At 39.8% G+C, this 24,733-nt stretch overlaps 1 long non-coding RNA gene across 1 annotated transcript in view; it reads left to right on the top strand.

Annotated features, from left to right (window-relative positions):
• LOC132365511 (uncharacterized) overlaps positions 1 to 24,733 on the top strand; it is a 643,069-nt gene that overhangs the window by 39,325 nt on the left and 579,011 nt on the right. The window lies entirely within an intron of this gene.

The following is a 24,733-nucleotide window of genomic DNA, read 5'->3' as shown; positions in this document are numbered from 1 at the left end:
TGTCCTCACAATGCCTGTCTCATAACTCTGTAAAAGCATAGGGTCTGTTTTATTACACTATTTCTGTTTCTGTTGCACCTTCATGGGCAGAGTCCATTGCTTAGTCATTTTTGTTCTGGCCGCATTGCAGGAATACTCACATTGTCAAATTGCATCCTATACATTAGAATATGAATGGGCAAACTCATTGTTTAGAATATTTTAAGCTTAGGTTCATGTGTTTGTCTTGATTTTCATGTTTATAGTGATGTGTCATTTGGTTTAATTTAAGTGGTCCGTGGAGACAGTCACTCAAATTCACTGAATGTTTTGTTTCATCTATTAAAAGTTGCATTTTTCTACATGGCTTCTAAGATGTCTTACATTCTTGGTTTGTAATCAGGCCTTTCAGTGTGACCTTGGACCAATTACTTAATCTCTTTATTAAATGAAGAAAATACTTCCAAATTCAGAGGGTGGTTTTGAGGATTAAATGGGACAACATCTAGAATGGATTTAGATTGTTTCAGTAAATAAACGTTTATTGAGCAACTGCATAGGTGCCAGGGGACTGTGCTAGGTATTAGGACTATAGAGATGACTAAGATACAATCTCAACTCTGGGGAAGTTACAATCTAGAAGCCTTGCTTGGTACATAATATGGACTCAGTAACTGTTTGTTCTTCCTTTTTCTCTCTGGCCTATCTGTTATTTAATGCTGGAATTTATTGCTGTTGTTTTTATTATTTATTTATTTATTTATTTATTTATTATTATTTGGCTGCGCTGGGTCTTAGTTGTGGCAGGTGGGCTCCTTAGTTGTGGCATGCCAACTCTTAGTTGCAGCACGCGTGTGGGATCTAGTTCCCTGACCAGGGATTAAACCCGGGCCCCCTGCATTGCGAGCATGGAGTCTCAACCACCGGACCTCGAGGGAAGTCCCTAAAGCTGGGATTTGGAATGGAATAGGGAGACAGCTTTACATTTTGCATTTATTTGTCACATGATCTTTAAATACAACAGTGAACCTTACTTCAAGAGGTAAAGCTAAAGTACACGTCATTTCTTTTTTTTTTTTTTAACATCTTTATTAGAGTATAATTGCTTTGCAATGGTGTGTTAGTTTCTGCTTTATAACAAAGTAAATCAGCTATACATATATATATATCCCCATATCTCCTCCCGCCCACCCTCCCTATCCCACCCCTCTAGATGGTCACAAAGCACCGAGCTGATCTCCCTGTGCTACACGGCTGCTTCCCACTAGCTATCTATTTTACATTTAGCAGTATATATAACTCCATGCCACTCTCTCACTTCGTCCCAGCTTACCCTTCTCCTTCCCCGTGTCCTCAAGTCCATTCTCTGCGTCTGCGTCTTTATTCCTGTCCTGCCCCTAGGTTCTTCAGAAACATTTTTTTTTTTTTTAGATTATATATATATATATGTGTTAGCATACGCTATTTATTTTTCTCTTCTGACTTACTTCATTCTGTATGACAGTCTCTAGGTCCATCCACCTCACTACAAATAACTCAATTTAGTTTGTTTTTATGGCTGAGTAATATTCCATTGTATATATGTGCCACATCTTCTTTATCCATTCATCTGTCGATGGACACATAGGTAGCTTCCATGTCCTGGCTATTGTAAATAGAGCTGCAATGAACATTGTGGTACATGACTCTTTTTGAATTATGGTTTTCTCAGGGTATATGCCCAGTAGTGGGATTGCTGGGTCGTATGGTAGTTCTATTTTTAGTTTTTTAAGGAACCTCCATACTGTTCTCCATAGTGGCTGTATCAATTTACATTCCCACCAACAGTGTAAGAGCGTTCCCTTTTCTCCACACCCTCTCCAGCATTTATTGTTTGTAGATTTTTTGATGATGGCCATTCTGACCGTTGTGAGGTGATACCTCATTGTAGTTTTGATTTGCTTTTCTCTAATGATTAGTGATGTTGAGCATCCTTTCGTGTGTTTGTTGGCAATCTGTATATCTTCTTTGGAGAAATGTCTATTTAGGTCTTCTGCCCATTTTTGGATTGGGTTGTTTGTTTTTTTTGATATTGAGCTGCATGAGCTGCTTGTATATTTTGGAGATTAATCCTTTGTCAGTTGCTTCATTTGCAAATATTTTCTCCCATTCTGAGGGTTGTCTTTTCATCTTCTTTATGGTTTCCTTTGCTGTGCAAAAGCTTTTAAGTTTCATTAGGTCCCATTTGTTTATTTTTGTTTTTATTTCCATTTCTCTAGGAGGTGGGTCAAAAAGGACCTTGCTGTGATTTATGTCATAGAGTGTTCTGCCTATGTTTTCCTCTAAGAGGTTGATAGTGTCTGGCCTTACATTTACGTCTTTAATCCATTTTGAGTTTATTTTTGTGTATGCTGTTAGGGAGTGTTCTAATTTCATTCTTTTATATGTAGCTGTCCAGTTTTCCCAGCACCACTTATTGAAGAGGCTGTCTTTTCTCCATTGTATATCCTTGCCTCCTTTGTCATAGATTAGTTGACCATAGGTGCGTGGGTTTATCTTTGGGCTTTCTATCCTGTTCCATTGATCTATATTTCTGTTTTTGTGCCAGTACCATACTGTCTTGATTACTGTAGCTTTGTATACACGTCATTTCTTAATAGTGAAAGGGATGATGTCATTTGGAAAGAACAAGGCCAGATAAGAACAGCGTCAGTCAGATGGGAGTTGTGTGCTCTCAGAAGAAGAATGTTGTGGGCGTGACTGGCTCAGTGCTCTCTTAGCCTGGGAACAGCATTTAAGATTTCCTCATCTTATAAAGAAAAAATCATTTCTGTTTCATTAGCAAAGTAAACACAGTGACCAGATGTCCTAATGCAGCAGTTTTATACATGTGTTACACACCATAAAACAATTGCTTAAGAAGTTTATGCTGTTATTTTCAAAACAAGCCATGCAGTGGGTTTGGCTTCCAGGAAAACTGCCCACACATTTTAAATATGTACACTGGACAATGAGTTTTGACACTTCTATCCTGCCCTACTGGTTTGCCTCACTTCACTTCCTTTAGCATCTTGTCTCTGTGTCAATCATTTCCATCTACCTAAAGTCATGGCTCCATGACATGAGATTCCTTACTGAAAATGAGCAATCCAGTGATTTATTCACAGAGATGTACTAAACTACTTACAATTTTTAAAATACTGAGATAAGAAAATCAGAAAATGCTGAACGTTTAAAGCATCAACTCTTTGGCCATTGTTGTGGAGTTTGGCTAAGTGTGTTAACGTAGTGAGTTGTACCAATAACATATGATGGACAATTAACTCTCAAAGTAGGGGAAGGAATTCTTAGTAGAAGAATCTCCAAAAGCATAGAGATAAAACAAAGAGTGTTCAAGGATGTCAAGAATGTAGTTGGAATGTAAACTGGGCAATGAAGCTGGTACCATTGGTTGTGCCTGCATGTAAATAGTCCTTTATGTAGTTCTAAGGAGTTGGGACATTGTTTTGTGTGTGGGAGCCATTGAATGTTTTTAAATAGGGTAGTGTTAAATCTTGAATTTCTATTGATTGGCATTGGTCAGCCTGCCCACCTGTCTGTATGCCCACATTGCCTCTGTGCTGCTATAGAAGTCCGTCAGGACTTCCAGACTTACCAGCCCAAGTACCATTCATGGTCTCCAGCTTCAGCAGGTAGGACTTAGAGCCCTAACTCTGGAGCAATATGACCTTTAGGATGTGTAGCTGGAGGAAAATCTCTGTGGTCTTAGCAGAAAGAGCATGAAGACTGTCCTGGAGCCTCAGCAAAAGACCACAGGGTTGCTGCAGTTTTATAAGGTAGAAAGAAATGTGCTTGCAGCGCTTATCTTCATTTGCAGTTGTGAGGATTCTGGTCCCATGTGAACATTATGCCATTCCTTTTTTTTTTTGGCTGTGCCACGTGGCATGCCCGACCAGGGTTCGAGCCTGAGCCCCCTGCAGTGGAAGTGCGGAGTCCTAATCACTGGACTGCCAGGGAAGTCCCCCTTGTGAATATTATGAATTGAATAGTGTGTCAAGTGGCACCAGTGCAAACCTGATTCTTTAATAGCAAGCCAAAACTTTGTTTATTCAGAAAATTGAAGTCATTGTTTACTACCCATTCTGGACCTACTAATTTAAGGGAAGATGCTGAGGAAATGTCACAGATGCATGTGAGTAAGGGAGGTCATGGTAGACTCCCCAACAGCTGCTCCTATTTTATTTATTTTTTAAAAAATCACTCATTTAATTAATTAATTTTTAATTAATTAATTAATTTTAAAATTTTTGGCTGCATTGGGTCTTCGTTGCTTCATGTGGGCTTTCTCTAGTTGCGGCGAGAGGGGGCTACTTTTCATTGTGGTGCGTGGGCTTCTCATTGCAGTGGCTTCTCTTGTTGTGGAGCACAGGCTCTAGGTGCGCGGGCTTCAGTAATTGTGGCGTATGGGCTCTAGAGCGCAGGCTCAGTAATTGTGGCTCACGGGCTTAGTTGCTCCCCAGCATGTGGGATCTTCCTGGACCAGGGATCGAACCTGTGTCCCCTGCATTGGCAGGCAAATTCTCAACCACTCTGCCACCAGGGAAGTCCCTCCTATTTTATTGAGAAACAAAAATGCCATAAGGAGAGTTGACCTCAGCCCAAGAATTGGGCATGTCTTGTCTAAAAGAAGTGCTGTTTTCTTGCTAGTGACTGGTTTACAAGTGGTATGTAACCCCATTCTAGTCAATGAGATGCAAGAAGATGTTTCCAGGAGGTGTTTCAGAAAGTTCTCTCCTCCTTTTGAAAGTGCTGGATGAGAAATCAGTCTCTTTATCTCTGGCTGATTGTGAGCAGGGAGCACATAGCTAGGAATGTACTGGAAATCATCTTAAGTCTTCAAAGTTAAGTCAGGTTAAAGCTCTGGGCTGAGAATAAAGACAGAAAGAACCAAAGTCTTGATGTCATGGCTGAGCCTTGGAAACAACCACCCCTGAAGCCCATTTCACCTCTGGCCTTCCAGTTATGATAACTAAAACATTTTTTTAAACCAAAATGTTTAAAAATTTTTTTTGCATTCCTTTTCTACTTTATTGTGTTATGTCATTCCTCCTCTTAGAACCATGCATGTCAGCTCTGCTGCTTTCTTCCCCACTCATCCCCTGACTCTTAGGTCATTATGCTATACTTACTTAGGAAATTGACACCTGACGGATGTGTCTTCTCTACTGAAATCCCGCCATCGTCCTGGGTAACTTTAATATCCTCCTGTGTAGTGTCCAGCATCCTTACATCACGGATCGTGGATCCCTACTCTGATGACCTTTACCTCCATTCTGCTCCAGCACTCATTTCTGAAGTCACATTATCTTATTTGCTATTCAGTTTTTTGACCCATGAAGTTCTACCCCTGTAACTTCTCCCACCTGTCCCACTTCCTTCCTTTCAACTAATCCTGTTTTCCACCTCATCATACCCTTTCAGCTCTGGCTTCTTTCCTGGTTTCCCATTTGTTAGTTCCTTCTTAGTTTCACTTTCCTTCATGAACTGGCCCAGAACCTGTGTTTCCACGTCCCTATTTATTACCCTCTTATCAGCACCCTACTTCTCTCCTTCTCTCTCCCCTTTGGCCTTCTACTAATTTTTAATAGTTCTTAGCTTTTGAGTGATCTGATCGTTATTTTTACAGCCAGTACTTCTGGGCAAGGTGTTGCTGGAGAAAAAGTACTTAGACTGAATCCATTTAAGTTTGTTATTTTCAATTCATCCGGACCTAAGTACCATTTAGTGGTTTTTTTTTCCCCATACTTTTCCCTGATGTTGACCATTCAAAATATTTACCTACTCTTTAAACCTCTGTCCATTTTCTCACTCCCTCATTCTTAACATGTCCTGGCTGCCTGCTTCACATAGAAAATAGAAGCCACCAATATAATTTATCTCACATAGTCCTATCGCCAACTTTGCAGCCTCTTTCTCCATCTTTCCAAGTTCTGCTTCTGTTTCAGAGGAAGAGGTGCTGTCCCCCTCCCCTGCCCCCAACACTTAGTGGAGAAAGACTCTTCCATGGATATTCTTGACCTTATCAAGTTTTGCCAGCTCTGGAGTTTTAACCAATGATTAGATCCACGTGCATTCCCTGTGTTCCCATCCCCTCAGTGCCTGCTTTCTCTGGTCTGTTCTCATGGGGACTGGCACATGCTGGCTTGGTCCTGGCAGATTGCAAAGTAGCCATTTTCTGAGATGCACTTTACCAGAGCAGGGGTTCCACAGGGGCCCCCATCCTCACCAGCTGATGGCAAGGGGATTAGCTGTTGAAGCGTTCGTAATCAGCTGCCCCAGGAGAGCCCCAAGCAACGTGTCTGCTCACTGATTGTTTTCCCTTAACTCTCTGTGACTAAATTCTTACCTCATGCTCCTGCTTAGCTCCCTGATCGCCACTGAGATTAGAATTTCTGGTTGGTGTCATTGGTTCGGTTGCCTTTTATTGCAAAACAGCTATTGTAGTCATCATAAGCAAAAAGAAATCTTGTTAGAAGTATGTTGAAAGTTCCAGGAATCATTGAGAGACAGGGAAACGTTTGACAAAAGGCCAAGAAGCAGGGCAACTTTAGAGAGTCAGAAAGGAAGGCAGCACAACAGAAGTCTGGCTAAGAAGCTGTGGCTTTGCTACAGAAACTGTCACTATTTCTGTAACTGTGAGTGGGTTCTAACTGTCCTGTTTTCTTTGTGGTACTTATTCAAAATTCAAAGTCTTGCACAAAAGCTGTAGATGGCCTGAACCTGACTGAGTCGCTCGTGCCGTGGCAGACATGAAGATGATGGTAGGGAGGGAAGGACCAGTTTCCTTCATGTTCCATAGTGCGGGGTGAGGTGCTTCACCCAATCCCCAGCTGCCCTTTTGGATTTCCAACATCTGTGAACATCCTTCTTCCCATACGCACAGTTATGAAAAAGATGTTCCCGTGTAATAAAATACCTGCAGATGAACTCATTCTCTCCCTAATGGGACAAGAATCCTGATTTGTTTCACTTGGTTACAAATTCAGTGGTTCAGTTTTTCACTTCATTTACTTGAAAAGGGGAATACTGCCATTTTATTTATAGCACATGTAACTACATTTAAAAATGATGGCATCTCCATTGTCTCTGAAAACAACCTTAAGAAATTTAGAGCCATCACAGTAAGTAAGCAGCAGCATATTTACGTAGAAATATGATAAAGTACCTCCAAACTGATTTCCAACTAATTTTCTTCTTTTTATTTCATCAGACCTTGGGGGAGTTCAATGTCGAGGTAAGAACATTGTCTCCATTAAACCATGGGATAATCCAAGGATTAGTGAGTTTCTGTGAATATAAATGGTAAGGTACCAGGCCACCAACAAACACACACCCAGTTTTCTCAATTTCCTCCAGTACTGATTTCCTTTATGTGTTGACAGTTCCTAATCTGCTCTTAAATGTGAATTCCAAATAGCAGAATCATGGTATGAAAAACACAAGGAGAGGATATAATATTTCAGAGAAACCTTCTAAATGGTAAACATGAGTGCCTGCTCTTTTCCCCCTCTGCTTCTAGCAAAGGGGCTGGGGACCCCTGGAAGCATTGGTAGAACTGGTATTTTCTTCACACTCTATTATCAACATTAAATCACATGGGATTGGCTTGATAGCTTGTTTACTTTCTGTTACAGTCTGGCAAATTCAAGTGAAATGCATTTAATTAAAAGTTACATTTCTCTAGACTGTTCAGACTCTAGGCCAGGACGCCTATAAAGAATTACACATTCCCGCTTGCTAGAATTTTCTCTATCACCTTGGTTATGAGTGCTGAAAGACAAAGCCAAATGCTTTTTTTATTATTATTATTATCCCATTGCTTCTTTTTATTTATTTATTTATTTATTTATTTATTTATTTATGGCTGCATTGGGTCTTCGTTGCTGCACGCGGGCTTTCTCTAGTTGTGGAGAGCGGGGGCTACTCTTTGTTGCGGTACGTGGGCTTCTCACTGCGGTGGCTTCTCTTGTTGCGGAGCACGGGCTCTAAGCATGCGGGCTTCAGTAGTTGTGGCTCGCGGGCTCTAGAGTGCAGGCTCAGTAGTTGTGGTGCACAGGCTTGGTTGCTCTGTGGCATGTGGGATCTTCCTGGGCCAGGACTCAAACCTGTGTCCCCTGCATTGGCAGGCAGATTCTTAACCACTGCACCACCAGGGAGGTCCCCCAAATGCTTTTAATAGAAGTGCTCAACAGGCTTCTTGGGGCTTTAAGAATTGAAATCGCCTGGTTTATTAGTTGTTACTCTCAGGTAGATATGAGTGGGTATGAAGTCTTGTTTCCCTAGTCTTCAAAGTAGAAAAATAGTGTTCCATACCATTTCATGAATATTCAAGGATTTCCTGAGTAGAATGATCATAAAAATTTATTAATATAACATTTATTATTATAACATTAAGTTAGTAATTTTGCAATTCAAATTGTTTTATGTCATTTATTTGCATTGCTATGTTGGAGTTTTCACAATTTACATCCCTTTAGTAGATGCAACAGCCTTGGAAATGTGCTGCTCAGATCTCCTGCTGTGGAGTATGTAATTTGTGGATAGCCCCTGCTGCTGGCCTCTGAATCCATCATTGTATTTCTCCAAAGGCCACACTTTCCACAAGCTGCCCTCCACCCATGACAGCATGCCAGGGACCCTAAGGCAGGTCAATTCCTGCAAGAAGCAGGATTCCTCTATAGGGCGACTTTGGCTTGAGGACTCCCTGTTGGCCTGGCCAAAGCTTCTTAGAATGATCCTGTGGTCTGAATCTCTACTTATCCTCCCCTTCTTCATTTCCTCTCTCCTTTACACACACCTGCCATAGGTAAGTGGTAAACTACTTACCTATGACCTTCATGTCATAGGAGTTAATGAAATCCCTTTGTTATTTTTTCTTTAAATGTTTTTATTGTGAATTATAACATGCATTTAGGGATGTGCAGAAAATAAAACTGTACAGTGTAATGGATTATCGTTTAGTGAATGCTCATGAAACCACCAGTAAGGCTATGAAATAAGACATTTCTGGAACCTAGAAGGTTCCCAAATGCTTCCTCTTAATTATTACTTCTTCTCTCCCACATGAAGGAAACTACTCTACTAATTATTATGGTAACATCCTCCTTATGGTTTTTTTAAAAATTATTATTTACTTTTAGTTGCATTGGGTCTTTGTTGCTTTAATGCTGTGGACATTCTTGGAACTGTTTCTTGGTGTATGTGGCATAAATTCATTTGGTACATCCTAGTATTTGAATTTCTAGTCATAGGGCTTGTGTACCTTTACCTTAGAGAGAATAGCGAACTGTCTTCCAAAGTGGTTGTACAAGTTTACAGCTCCACCAGCAGTGCCTGAGTATTGCCATCACTCTACCTCTTCACCAATAGTTGCTACTGTCAATCTGCTTTAAAGATAAATACAAAGCCAAAACTGAGAGAAATCACACCTGTTTAGGGACACTAAGAAATAATACTTTAGAGAGTAGTTAATGCGAAGATTAAGAGCATTAATTTTGAGTCAGAGAGACCTGGGTTTTCCTCTTTAATGGTATTTGGGGAGATGTTGTAGGAATAAGAGGGATACTTAGAACAGTGGCTGGCATATGCTAAGGAATCATAAATATTATTACCAGTATTAAATATTATTACCATTGTTATTACTTTTCATGGAAGAAGAGATATTTGGAATAAATAGAATTTTGAAAGGAAATATTGATCAGTTTGGTAGAAAGGGAGGGAAATCAATTCTAGACAAAAAAATCTCAAAAACAAAAGTATCCATGGGAGATGCAGTGATTTGGCTGAAATTGGAGGATGATCCTGAAAATAGAGGCTGTGAATTTAGGGAAGAACCTAATGATGAATGAGGTATTTGGATCCCTTGTCTTCTACTCTGACACTTGAGGAAGATTCTGTTTTTCAAATTTGCCAGTTGGTTCTGCATACTGAACTCTTTTTGTTTCTATTTCTTCTTTTATTTAAAATTTTTTTTTACCTTATGGCACATTGCAAAAATGATCACAGATTCTTCCCCTTCCATCAAGACATGGAGCCTATATCTCCAACCCTTGAATCTGGACTGACCTTGTGACTTGCTTTGGACAATAGACTGTGGCAGAAGGTGAAAGAGTTTTTCCACAATTCTGCTTACCTTCTTGGAACCCTTAAATTATCATGGAAACAAGCTCTCACTAGCATGCTGTAGATGGGAGACCATATGGAAAGGGGAGACAGGAATCCCATCCATCTTAGACAACACCACAACAAAGCAGCCAGATCCAGTCAATTCATAAGATGATTATGGACACATGAATGAGCCCACCTGAGATCAGTCCAGCTCAGCCCAGCCTAGAAGAACCACTCCAATTGTTGACCACAAAATTGAGGCTGTGGCATTGGAGAAATGATTCTTGGCAGACTACTACCCCCAGGGCACTGCACAGACAATGGACCGAGGCACATAGTCTTTCTGCAAAGAAGGCGTTTTTTCTTGTCCTGGAGTTTCAGCCTAGGGGGCAGGCTTCAGGTTTGGCACACACTAATGGCCTATGACACTGCTCTCAAGGAATGTAGACTGTGGATGCCATCTTGGCGCTGTCCTCTGCCTTCTTCCAGTTCGCTAGTATCATCCAGAAGAGAGCTTATACACTCATCTGGAGCCCTGATTTTTGCAACTGCTACACCTCCAGGGGACACCTCCAGATTTCCTGGCTCTGGTGGCTAGTGGGGCATATACCTGCAGTCCCACAGGACTGTGTATGTTTGCATACTTTTTAAAAAAAAATATTTGTTTATTATTTATTTAATTTTATTTTTGGCTGCATTTGGTCTTAGTTGCAGCATGCAGGATCTGCGTTGATGCATGTGGGATCTTTCGTTGCAGCGCGCAGGTGCTTCGTTGTGGTGCGTGGGCTTCTCTGTAGTTGTGGCGTGTGGGTTTTCTCTTCTCTAGTTGTGGCACACAGGCTCTAGGGTGCGTGGGCTCTGTAGTTGTGGTGCGCAGGTTCCAGAGCGTGTGGGCTCTGTAGTTTGTGGCATGCAGGCTCTAGTTGAGGCGCACGAGCTCAGCAGTTGTGGCACGTGGGCTTAGTTGCCCCGTGGCATGTGGGATCTTAGTTCCCTGACCAGGGAACATTCCAGGAATGCAACATTCACAAATGGTTCAACATTCATAAATCAGTCAATGTGATAGACCACACTGATAAAATGAAGGATAAAAAGCACATAATCATCTCAATACATGTGGAAAAAACATTTAACAAAATTTAATATCCATTTATATAAAAAATACTCTCAACAGAGCATGTATAGAAGGAATGTAACTTAACATGGTAAAGGCCATGTATGACAAACCCATAGCTAACATCATCCTCAATGGTGAAAAGAGGAAAGCTTTTCCTCTAAGTTTAGGAACAAGACAAGTTTACCCACTCTCACCACTTTTATTCAACATCGTATTGGAAGTCCTACCAAAGCAATTAGGCAAGAAAAGGAAATAAAAGCCATCCACATTGAAAAAGAAGAAGTAAAACTGTAACTATTTGCAGATAACATGGTATTACATTTAGAAAACCCTAAAGATTCCACCAAAAAAAACTATTAGAACTAATAAATGGATTCAGTCAAAGTGCAGGATACAAAATCAATATACAGAAATCTGTTGCATTTCTATACATTAATGATGAACTATCAGAAATAAAGAACACAATAACATTTACAATTGTATCAAAAAGAATACAATAACTAGGAATAAATTTAACCAAGGAGGTGAAAGGCCACTGTATATTGAAAACTACAAGATGTTAATGAAAGGAATTGAAGAAGACACAAATAGATGGAAAACTATTCTGTGCTCATGGACTGGAAGAATTAATATTGTTAATATGTCCATACTAGGGACTTCCCTGGTGGTCCAGTGGTTAAGATTCCACACTCCCAGTGCAGGGGGCTCAGGTTTGATCCCTGGTCAGGGAACTAGATCCCGCATGCTACAACTAAAAGATCCTGCCTGCCACAGTGAAGACCCAGCACAGCCAAATAAATAAATATTAAAAAAAAAAAATGTCCATACTACCCAAAGCAATCTACAGATTCAATGTAATCCCTATCAAAATTCCAATGGTACAGGGAATTCCCTAGCAGTCCACTTTTTGAGACTCAGTGCTTCCACTGCAGGGGGCCTGGGTTCGATCCCTGGTCAGAGAACTAAGATCCTGCAAGCTGCATGGTGCAGCCAAAAAAAAAAAATTCCAATGACATTTTCACCAGAAATAGAATAAATAATCCTAAAGTTTGTATGCAACCATAAAAGACCCTGAATAGCCAAAACAATCTTGAGAAAGAAGAACAAAACTCGGGGCATCATGCTCCCTGATTTCAAACTGTATTACAAAGCTATATTACTATATTACGACAGTATGGTATTGGCCTAAAAACAAACACATAGATCAATGGAACAGAATAGAGAGCCCAGAAATAAACCCACACGTATATGGTCAATTAGTACAACAAAGGAGCCAAGAATACGCATTGGGGAAAAGATAGTCTCCTCAATAAATGGTGTTGGGAAAATTGGGCAGCCACATGCAAAAGAATAAAACTGGACCACTATCTTACACCATACACCAAAATTAACCCAAAATAGATTAAAGACTTGAATGTAAGACCTGGAACCATAAAAGTCCTGGAAAAAAACATAGGTGGTAAGCTCCTTGACATAGGTCTTGGCGATAATTTTTTGGAATCTGACATCATAAGTAAAAGCAACAAAAGCAAGCAAACAAGCAAATAAAAACAAAAAACCAAGTGGGACTACCTCAAACTAAAAAGCTCTGCACAGCAAAAGAGACCATCAACAAATCCTACTGAATGGGAGAAGATATTTGCAAATCATTTTTTTCTGATAAGGGACTAATATATAGAACACATAAAGAATGCATACAATTCAATAGTAAAAATAAACAAACAATCTGATTAATAAATGGGCAGAAGATCTGAATAGACATTTTTCCAAAGAAGATGTACAGATGGCCAACAGGTACATGAAAAGATGCTGTACATCATTAATTATCAGAGAAATGCAAATCAGAATTACAATGAAATATGACCTCACACCTGTTAGAGTGGCATTGTCAAAAAGACTAGAAAAAACAAGTGTTGGCAAGGGTGTGGAGAGAAGGGGACCCTTGTGCACTGTTGGTAGGAATGTAATTTGGTGCAACTACTATGGAAAACAGTATGGAGATTCCTCAAAAATTAAAAAATAGAACTACCATATAATCCAGCAGTTCCACTTTTGGGTATTTATCTGAAAAAATAAAAACACTAATTCAGAAAGATATATGCACTGTCATGTTTATTACAAAATTATTTATAATAGCCAAGATATGTAAATAACCTAAGTGTCCATTAATGGATGAATGGATAAGTAAAATGTAATATATATATTTACACACACACACACATACACAACAATGGAATATTATTCAGCCATAAAAAAATATAATCTTGCCATTTGAGACAACAGGAATGAACCTCGAGTGTATTATGTTAAGTGAAATAAGTCAGACCGAGAAAGTCAAATACCGTATGATCTCTCTTATATGTGGAATCAAATAAATACATACATACATACATAAACTAAGCTCATAAATACAGAGAACAGATTGGTGGTTGCCAGAGGTGGAGGGTGGGAAAAATGGTGAACTGTTTTGTTTTTTTTCACATTAAATAGATTGAGTAAAAAAGGTCATATCTCTCAAAAAAACTGAAGTGGTTGTTTTAAGCCATTAAATTTTGGGGAGCTCTGTCATATAGCAAAAGTTGAGTGATACAAACATAATTTAGAGTCTCTTTCAAATTGCTTTACCACTTAACAGTTTTCAAAGCGACCAATTTTTCTGCTTGCGGCATTTGCTAATTCTCATGATGCTGGTTCATTTCCTCATGCATATTATAATTTTTTACAGTGACCTGTTTGCAGTGAAAAATTTTGCTGAGGACCTCTGTGATTCCTAGGTTATGAATGTAAAAGATCAGTTTTGATCTGATAGGGCTCTTCTAAATGAGCGCTAGCTATTTCACTGCTCTGGACAAGTTATAATATTAATTTCTTGTCTGTAAATTTTGCACTATACAAGTGGTTTAAATTTGTATTTAGATGGCAAGATTTTTCCTGTTGCTTCAATTAGTTGGATAATTTTTCTAGATCCACTTTTCATAGGCTAAGAAGCTCTTTGTCATTCTGACTATTATTTGGGGGCTCAACTCCAGCTCCTCTAACCCCCCTGAAGCCACACCCTCTATTATCTCATGGGTATTAAAATCTTAGCCCTAGGTTCCAGGGGAAGTTTTTATTTTTGGCCTCTGGACTTAGCTCTTTTCTTCTTTGGAGCAGAGATAAATTAAAGACAAATTAATTTTATTTTGTCCTTCATTTCTGTGTGTTTGTATCCATGTTTATTTCCTTCCTTGTCAGATCAGTCTAACATGTTTCTGTATGTCTGGGTAGGATTCTGTAGCACTGATTACTATCTGCTGATTATTTGCCACAAATTCAGCATGTGTTCAATATTGCTCCTTCTCCATTAACTTCATTCAGCCTTTTTTTGATTTGAATTTTATTTTATTTGGTTTTTTTTTATACAGCAGGTTCTTATTAGTTATCATTCAACCTTTTAAATTATCTGTCTTATCCTGTCTCGCCTGAGTAATTTACAAACTCCTTAGGGGAAGATACCATGTTTTGTTCTTTTTGTATTGTGCCTGTCTTTGAAAGATCTAGCATAACTGTTCAATGAATGTTTTTAAAAATTCACTTTTAAATTATATAATTCAAAATCAGTTTGTGAGATGACTCCATGGGAAGCTTTAGGAATATACATTAACTGTTGAAAGAACTATGTGTCCCACCAAAACAGGATTCAGGCTTTGGAATGGAAGTAATGAGGTTTTGTTTAGTTTGTGAGATAAAATACTCTTCAATAAAATATTGAGGAGTATTATTAATGTGAATCATGCCCCTGCTGTCACAAGAGCAACAAGGTCACCTCTGTTCCCTGTTTTACATTATCTTAGAGTAAATCTTTTTACTCCAGCCGTTGCTATGGGTACCAGCAGTGGCAGGTGAAACCGGATTGCACTTTGTCTTAGCTGCGTGCTGTGAAACTGTTACTTTCTGTCTGGCTTCCCTGCCACAGCCCTGGGGAGATGCCTGTGGGAAGCTGTCCAGCCATTCTGCTGCGTGGACAAACCCAAAGGGGAGGCAGTGCTAACATCCTAACCTTGGGGCTTCCCTGGTGGCACAGTGGTTAAGAATCTGCCTGCCAATGCAGCGGACACGGGTTCGAGCCCTGCTCCAGGAAGATCCCACATGCTGCCGAGCAACTAAGCCCGTGCGCCACAGCTGAGCCTGCGCTCTGGAGCCCGTGAGCCACAACTACTGAGCCTGCGCATCTGGAGCCTGTGCTCCGCAACAAGAGAGGCCGCGATAGTGAGAGGCCCGCGCACCGCGATGAAGAGTGGCCCCCACTTGCCGCAACTAGAGAATGCCCTCGCACAGAAACAAAGACCCAACACAGCCATAAATAAATAAATAAATAAATAAATAAATTTAATAGTTGCTACTCTAACTAGCTCCTCTGACATCTGTCTGTAAAAAAAAAAAAAAAAAAAAAGAAAAAGAAATGTTCCCTGGGCACTTTAATCCTGGTTGTGTTTCCTGTCTTGACCAAATTGCTGATGGTGCATGTCTCCATAAGCTGGGGAAGTTTTCGTGTGTCCCTTTCACAGTGGCTCTGATAAGTCCAACTCACAGTAGAGGACACTGGTTTGTCAACCACAGCTTTTTGGTGGTTATGCCTAAGGGAGCTTGAACAGGGATTTAGGAAACAGAGAAATTTTGGGGGCTTCCCTGGTGGCACAGTGGTTAAGAATCCACCTGCCAATGCAGGAGACATGGGTTTGAGCCCTGGTCCGGGAAGATCCCACATGCTGCGGAGCAACTAAGCCCGTGCACCACAACTACTGAGCCTGTGCTCTAGAGCCCGTGAGCCACAACTACTGAGCCTGCATTCTAGAGCCCTGGAGCCACAACTACTGAGCCCGTGTGCCACAGCTACTGAAGCCCGCACGCCTAGAGCCCGTGCTCCCAACAAGAGAAGCCACTGCAATGAGAAACCTGCACACCACAACGAAGAGTAGCCCCTGTTTGCCGTAACCAGAGAAAAGCCTGCATGCAGCAACAAAGACCCAATGCAGCCAAAAATAAAATAAATTTATAAAAAAAAAAAAGGAAACAGAAATTTTGTCTGTCTCTTAAGTAAATATTTATCAGAAGAACTGGTGTATGAATTTATGATATCAAGAAAAGTTAACTTTATATGAAACATGACTTCTTTCATGTTTAAACAGCTTAAGCAGATTGCTATATAAATAATAGATGGTAGTGAAAACAATGAGAACGACAAATTATCAAGAATCTACCTGTGCTAGGCTAGATACTGTGGCTGGATATTTTCCTCATACCATTTCTGGTCCTCAGAATAATTCTGCAAAGTAAGTATTATTCTCCTTATTTTCCAATGGAAGAAAATGAAGCTCAGAATTCCTCACCCAAGGGCATACAGCTGGCAAAGGGCAGTGCTTGGATTAGAATAACCATCAGCGTCATAATATTAAATTGCTGGCATTTATTGTGTACACACTGTTGATCACATCAGGGAGGAGCATCATATATATATATATGTACATATACATATATATATATGCACACATATATATATACACATATATATATATACACATATATATATATGTTTTTTATTTAGTTCCTGTAGTAACTCCTTGAGTTACTCATATTATGTCCATTCTATATATAAATTAAGAGAATTTTGAAGGTTAAGTGACTTCATCAAGGTCATGCAATGGATATTTAGCAGCTCTGGAATTTTAATTGGGACTTACAGGTCTCTAACTCCTTCACCCATTCCACTAAGCCTCTAGAAACAGACTTCTTATGTCCTGCCCTATGCTTGCCTCAACTGACATGTTTCTATCAAGCATGTGACAGGCTAAGTTCCACTTCCCACTATTTCCCCCAAGGGTCTGACTAAAGCTGCTCTCTTCAAGGAACTGCTAACATCTCTAGCTTAAGCACTGTGCAGAATAACTGATGTGAATCTTCCTCCAAGGCCTCTCTTATGCACGGTTCATTTTCTCAAATAACAAGACCAAGAGGTGGCCCTGCAGGGTCAACAGATGAACATTGGTAACTTCAGTGCCACAGTGAAGAGACTGGCAAGATTTAATGGAAAATAGGCACATTTTATGGTAAATCAGTTCCATTTGTGGGGTTTCCTCACAAGTATTCAAGGAGACATGACAAGCTGGAAAACTAGATTGACGATGGATTCAGGTGTCTGCTGTTATATTTTCCTTCCTCTGGACACAGCATGTTTGTTTCTTAAATAGCGGGATTATAGATCCCCAGGATTCAAGGTATGGAGAAAGAATTTCACATGTAGGTTGCATAGCAGCTTTCTGGGTTTTAGCAAAGCCTCTCTGACACTTCTGCATTCAGAGAAGAACCTAAGAACAATACAAAGCAGGGAAGCAGCAGTCTCATTTTTTGTTTCTAGAGTTAACAACAAGGTGTCAGACAATTTTCTTACTTTCTATTTGGATTCTCAAAGCACCCAGCCTCTCCGATTACACTCACCCCTTAAACTGTCTCACCTAAATAGAAAGTATGACTTTTGTGAGAGTTCCTTAAAATAATTGTAAAGCATATTAGCTAGTTCCTAAAAAGCAGAACAGTACAGTGACATAAATCTACAGCACACAAAAATACAGTTTTCATATACACTTGCATACATAAGCTAAAGAGGAAAGTGCATGGATAGAAGTGGAATCCACTTAAAAAAACTGTACTATGTTGAACAAGGCTCTTGACTTCTGTGAACAGTTTCCATGGCTGTAAGTTGGGGTTATATCTTCTAAGGAGCTCTAACATTTTTCCAGGTCCTAGGTTTTTCTTTATTCTATTCGACACAAGTGCAAGATCACACTATAGCTAATACCCAAGGAGAAAAATGAGGAATTCCTGATTATAATCTTCAGCTACTTTATGAGAAAAATTTTATTCTCCCCATTCCGTGTCTCTTATATTGTTTATGGTTTTTCTTCACTGCCTTTTCTGCCAGCTTTCCTGAAAAGGGACACCAATGAGTTATTATCATGCAGTCTCCGTTAAGAGACCCTTCCCCAGGAAAACAATCCAGTTGCCCCTAGCTAGCCTTTGATTTGACAATACCATTAATGTCACTAGAAAAAATTCTCCACCAATGATTAACAAAGTCCAGACTCAAAAGTGAAAGAGCAGAACCCAGGGGTTGATCTGATTTTTCAAATCAAATGTGAATTGAAAAGTGGTCTTTCATAGGCTAATTTCTTCACTTTCTTCTTGTATCCCAAACAAGGGGAGGGAGTGTGCAACCTGATCCTGTAAAAGGAAAAGGAGGCAGGACGCAGCACACTCTTTCCCGTGCCCCAAGAAATTAGAGGAAAGGGAGCTCTAGTATATGTTGAGTGTCCTCCTTTACTGCGGTGGGGCATATGTAGAGAAGGCCTTACCTTCTTTATTTTACAGATAAAGACACTGACATTCAGAGTGGTTGAATATCTTAAAAATTACATAGCTAGGTACTCATGGAGTAAGAATTCAGTCCAGGATGTGTCTTCTTTTCCTGTCCTACCATGCTAGTTCCACTGTGCTAGCAGGAACAGGGGCTGGCTCTCTGAACAGCCCACTGTCTGTCTGCAGTAATTGTTGACATTAAGTTAGGTTGTTTTTCTATTTTTGAGTTCAAGGATTTGAGTTGCATTAGTAAATGTTTTATAAAGTAGTCCTATAAAAAATAGTGCTATGGACATCCTTATTAAGAATTGGTGCTAACCGAGGTTCTTTGTACCTATCAATTTTTCATGGCTTTATAAGTAAATGCTCTCAGAGAAGGTGAGAAAATGTGGACCTGTAACAGAGGGTTTTGGGACCCCAAGGATGTACATCTACCAGGAAGCAGCGTCTGATAATAACCTTCATACAGGGCTTTGCACAAAATATACCATTGGTGGAAATTAAAAAATAGTCTTCTCCTAAACCCTTGAAAAGGGTGAGTCAGTGATGAGAAGGCATCATCTACACCACATTTTCTTTAGTGCTAATCAGAACATGTTGGTTAAGATTTCTGAAAATCAAATTGCAATCAAGCAGTGGGTGTCTTCGTAAAAGGCAATATCTGTTAGGCTGAAGTACTAGCAACTGCAAGAACATAGCAAAGAAGGACAAGGTGTGGGTAGATGGATTTTTTTTTTCCTTTATTTTCACAATTTCCTTTTCCAGATTGCTCAATAACGTCTACTGGTAGCTGAAAACTCAGCTCAGAACATTAAAACAAAACAAAACAAAACAAAACCCAAAAAATCCCACTGTTCATGGCTTTGAAAACAAATGCTGCTGAATAACTCATTTCTGAATATATATTTCCAAGGCATGCTGCAGCACCATCTCAGTTTGCCCTAATTTTTTTATGCCTGTGAATATTGAGTATCATTGCTTGTATAGCATTTGCCCACCCCTTTGCCTGCAACCCACCAAAACAAAATAAATATACCTTGGAAAATCCAGTTGAATGTAGTTTGGACTTGACGTTTCTATTAATATTTTTAGTTCTACCAGGTGAAAAGTAGTTATGTTACTCTCTCCCTCTTGCCTTTCGTTCTTCTCTTCCATCTTTCTTTTCTTGTTCTCTCTCTCTTCTTTTAACTTTTTATTTATATCAAAGATATAAATGTATGAAGTGTAAAGAGTCAAATAATTTTGAAAAGCAGCAATCCTCTATTTCTTCCTTGCCCATCTTTTTCTCCCAAGAGGAAGAACCTATATTCACTCATTTTAACTTCTGAATTTTGTATTTACCTTTGTGTCTCTAAATAACATGCTTATTTGGAGAAACCTCTTGATTTTTCAGCTTTTATGTGTTATCTGTCAGTTTCTCACTGTTTGGGATAAGGATTTAGTTCTTTTTCTTCTCCCAATTCCCACCACACCTGTGTACCTTTTCCATGAACTCATCTTTCCACACAACTATGTTGCCATTTTGTTTGGGTTAGTATTCAGTGTTCACATTACTATAAGGAATATTCGCAGGTTTGCCGTGTAGTAGATCATGATTACCTTTTTCTCCTTGAGTATTCTTTTGTTCATACCACTGTGACCGTCATCCCAGTGTAATAAATGATGTTCACTCTCACCGTCCGCATGCCCCAGTTTGGAAACCACTCAACACGTCTTTGCTAATTATCTGAGGTATTCCAGACATTACACTGTACCTGAAGAAATTTCTTGTAGGGGCTTTTGACCAACTGGAGTTAGAACTGGTTGTCATCTGTGCCAGGGCACAGCTGTCATTCTGGGATCTCTATTTATGTCATCTGGTGGAGTCCTGTCAGCCCTGCATTCTCTGTCTTCCTCTTTCTTGATTCCTTCCTTCCTATTCATGGGCCTGGGAGCTTCCACTTTCTACTTTATACACTTCTGTAATTTTAGATTTTTTTTTTTTTCAGTACAATGACCTATAGGTGGAAGAAAAAATTAAGTGAGATAGCATAACACTTGACTCTTTATAAAATTCCAGCATCTTAGCTTCCTTCTTTATTCTTGTCCACCCCTGCCCTCATTCACATGGCTGAGCACAGATGAATGGGCTCCTGAACGTTAACAGCCTGAAGGGCTGCAGAAGTCAAGTTTCCTTTGTTGTGAATACAGCCCAGAGCAGCTGGTAGAGATGATTACAGACACCATACCAGCAATGAGGTCATTTTCTCTCTCCCTGTGTCCTTTGAAGAGGGCACACAATCACTGAGCCCAAAGAGTGCTAGAGTGGAAATCCAGTTATCCCTACCAGGCCTGGGGGGTTGTCCTATAGACCTTCAGTGAATATCTGGTTAAGATAAGGGGGCCAACTTCATGACCTATTATGTCCTATTACATCCTTAGAGATATTTAAGGCAGATTAAATTTCCTCAAGCCATAATCTAATAGTTATAATAAAACTCTTGTGCCCCAGAATCTCTCTCTTTCTTTTTAAATTATATTTTAATTTTTATGAAAATAATCATGTACATAGTTTAAAATGTCAATTAGCTTATTATGATGAAACAAAAAACCAGTTACTTGCTCCAACTTCCCCATCCCATGAAGACTATACCTGGGAGGCAATATCATATTCCACATATTGGTTATTTCTCCTTTATAAAAAAATAACACACTTTTCCTTCTCTTTCTTGATTTTCCATTTTAGATGTTATCTAATTATTTCCACTACAGAATATTAGGATTTACTATCTTTTATGTCATTCTGCCTTCCTCAACACACAGTTCCATTCCTCCCCATTCCCGATATATTTAAGTCACGATTTTGGGTTAAGTCAATACCCAATGTTCCCTTCATTATGACTGTGTAACCGTTTTGAGAAGTGAGTCACATAGCGGTTGACTCTGGATCTTTCTCCGTGGGTCTTTTGCATTTCTGCACATCTTATGAACAGAGGCACTGGCAGCTAGTGTTTGAGATGATCATTTCATTTCAAGGATGTACGTGTAGTGAACAGCCTTGGAAGACAGCGCTAGTGTTTCCCTCCAGGGTGGAGGACAGGTTTGTTTACTGTTCAGTATGATAATGTCTTTCTCTGGGGCAAAGATCATGTATGTTTGCTTTCAGTCTATTATAAAAGACTGGGGTTCCCCAAACTCAGAGTTTCTCAGCTGTGATTGAAACCCACTGCATGTGCAGCCCCCACCTAGGCCACTCTTTGTCACCCCCATGAGACTTGAAGGGCAAGGCGGCCACGGTGACCATGAAACTCATGCTGCTTGCTGTTATGTGAGTAATAAAATCCTTTGCCTCTGACAAAGGAGTCTCGTGTCTTTTGCTGGTGTCCATGAAACTGGCAGGCTAATTTGTTGGTTGCAAGTAGGGTAAAGTGGCTGACTCTTCCCAGTTCTTTACAATAGTAAACTCTGGCTTCATTGTCTTTCTTGTACTGTTTAGAAATTTCTCAGACTTAGTACTTGCTTTCGTTTTTGTTTTTTCTTTGCTAAGTTTGAAAACCCTGATGAGATTCACTGACAAAAGCACACCATGGTTTCCATGGTATTCCTGTCAAAGATATATGACCTGGTCCTGAGACACACTGTGAGCATAAGCCTATAGAATGTGATGCCTGTACTCTAAAAACTGGTAAGCACAGCAAAGACTGAGAAATAACGTTTTAGGTTGAAAGGATCTGAAGAGACATAAGAACTAAATCCAACACATATTCCTTGGGACACCCCTGGGTGAGAAAGGGAAAAGAAGCAGTTTTAGAGAGTTGGCAAAATTTGAGTGTGTGAGTGTCCTTGTTTTGGGGAAATATACACTAGATTATTTAAGGGTGATGGGACATCATGTGTGAAGCTTCCTTTTGAAAGGTTCAAAATATGACTGATGATAATGGGTATGTTATGCTCCCCTACACACACAGACACTCACACACAGACACACACACACAAAGACATACACAAACACACACATATACACAAACACATACACACATACACAGACACACACACAAACACATACACAGACATACACACAGACATGCACACACATACATGGACATACACATATACACACAGACACACACACACACACGGAGACACACACACACATACACACACAGACACAAACACACACAGACACATAAACACAAACACATGTGGCAGGGTGGGGGGGGTGTGTGAAGAGAGAAAGAGAGTTGACAATCATGAATATTCAGTAAAATGTTAACGTCTGGGAAATCTGCATTAAAAAATGCAGGAGGTCTTTGATCTAATTTGGAAATTTTAATGTAAGTTATTTCAAAATAAATTAAGGAGTGGGGACACTAAAATGTTGGTTGGAAGCTCTACGTTCATGCAAAGCTCATCAAGTGTCAGGTTTCATCGTGGAGCCATCAGGCAGGAGCTGGTTGTCTGGTCTGGGGACTCCTGGCTGTCCCTACTTATAGGGCCAGACAGTTTCCCCAGAAGACTTCTCCACTATCTTGCATGACGTAGCATAAGTCAGCTTTCTCAGGGCCCAGTGTGGGAAGAGGACTAGAGATCTCATTTCAGAAGGTAGGCACATTGAACATCTCTGTTATCAGTAGGGAACCTACTGTCTTCTGTGATATGTGGTCACGTGCCTGCCTGGACAGAGGGAGGGAACTAAAATGGCTGTTAGTTTTTTATTCAGACTTTTAACAAATTCTCCTGTATTCAGCCCTACTTGAAGACCCAACGCCTTCAGAAACCCCTGATTTCTCTATTGTGGGAAGTGTGCTGGGTTCCTGTGGCATGATTCAGCGTCTTCTAGTTGGCGCTTTTGTTCTTCAGGTACTTAGCAGAGCAGACAAAGCTGAAACTTAAGTCATTTACCACTAGGTTATTAGCTTTCCATCTTCCGGTATCTTGTGGCCAAGAATCGTCTGCTATCATTACCTCCCCTGCTCCCTCTGTTTTTGTGGGATTATGCCCTTAAAAAAATAATTTTTGTTAGTTTAGAGGGGTTTCAGGAAGAAGCAAAAACAAATTTTTATTTGCTTTTGTTTTTCTATCTGCTGCAATTCACAGGAAGACCTTTTATTACTTGAGCATTTTTTTGTTGTTGTTTTAAATTGAAGACTAACTTCCTATGAGTGAGGAAATGGATGTACTGTGTCATCTTTTGGCATAGATGTCAGGTCAATACTGAAATGCCATTATATATTAGGAAAGGAGAATAAAAAGTTTTTCTTTTTTTTTAAATAAAACTGAAGGAATTATTTCTTAGATATTGATTTTTTTTCAAACTGAACTTTTTTTAAGTTTGTCTTTTCATTCTTGGATTTCTTTTTCTTCATATGCAGCTGATGTTTGGCTAAAATGGACGGAGAAGAAATATTCTGTCCTTAGAATATTTTTACATTCCATGAGGCATTTACAGTAAGCTTCTATTTCAATACCCTGAATGGAAATAGCCTCCTTATTTTTCTTTCATAATTTCTCTGGAGTACGAATAATAGAGAAACTGTTGACATATCTAGAAAGCTTTTACAAACATATGTTTAACCTTAATTTTCATCTCTGAGAAAAAGGTCATTAAGTCTGTGGTTCCCAAATGGTGCACCAAGGCTGTCCAGGGGGCTGCCCTGAACTCATAGGTGAGATATTTTAAAAGTCTGATGGAAACACAGCAACATCTGTTGGCCACCATGTGACTTACTAGCTCAAGGTAGCTTACTTTCAGCTTTAGATTATGCTACACTGCTTTTATAGAAGACGTATCTTTACGAGGATGAGTGTTCAGTAGTTGCTGTGGTAAAAAGAAGATAGCACATGATAACCGAGTGGAACAGGAAATGAGGCTGATGCTTTCTAATCTGATTCTGAAGTTCGAGTGTACAGTGCGTGTATGAGGGTTCTCCAAAGAAACAGAGCTAATAGGACATACGTCTGTATATGTCTTTTGATATATAGAAATAGGTTTATTGTGAGGGGTTGGCTCACGTGACTATGAAGGCTGAGAAGTCCCATGGTTTGCCTGTCTTTAAGAGGGAGGCCCAGGAAAGCCAGTGGTGTAGTTCTAGTTCAGCCCTGAAGGCCTGGGAACCAGGG

This window comes from Balaenoptera ricei, chromosome 4, assembly GCF_028023285.1.
Source record: "Balaenoptera ricei isolate mBalRic1 chromosome 4, mBalRic1.hap2, whole genome shotgun sequence".
Classification (NCBI taxonomy): Eukaryota; Metazoa; Chordata; class Mammalia; order Artiodactyla; family Balaenopteridae; genus Balaenoptera; species Balaenoptera ricei.
The sequence above is the reverse complement of the archived record's forward strand: the minus strand, read 5'-3'. Positions and strand labels throughout refer to the sequence as shown.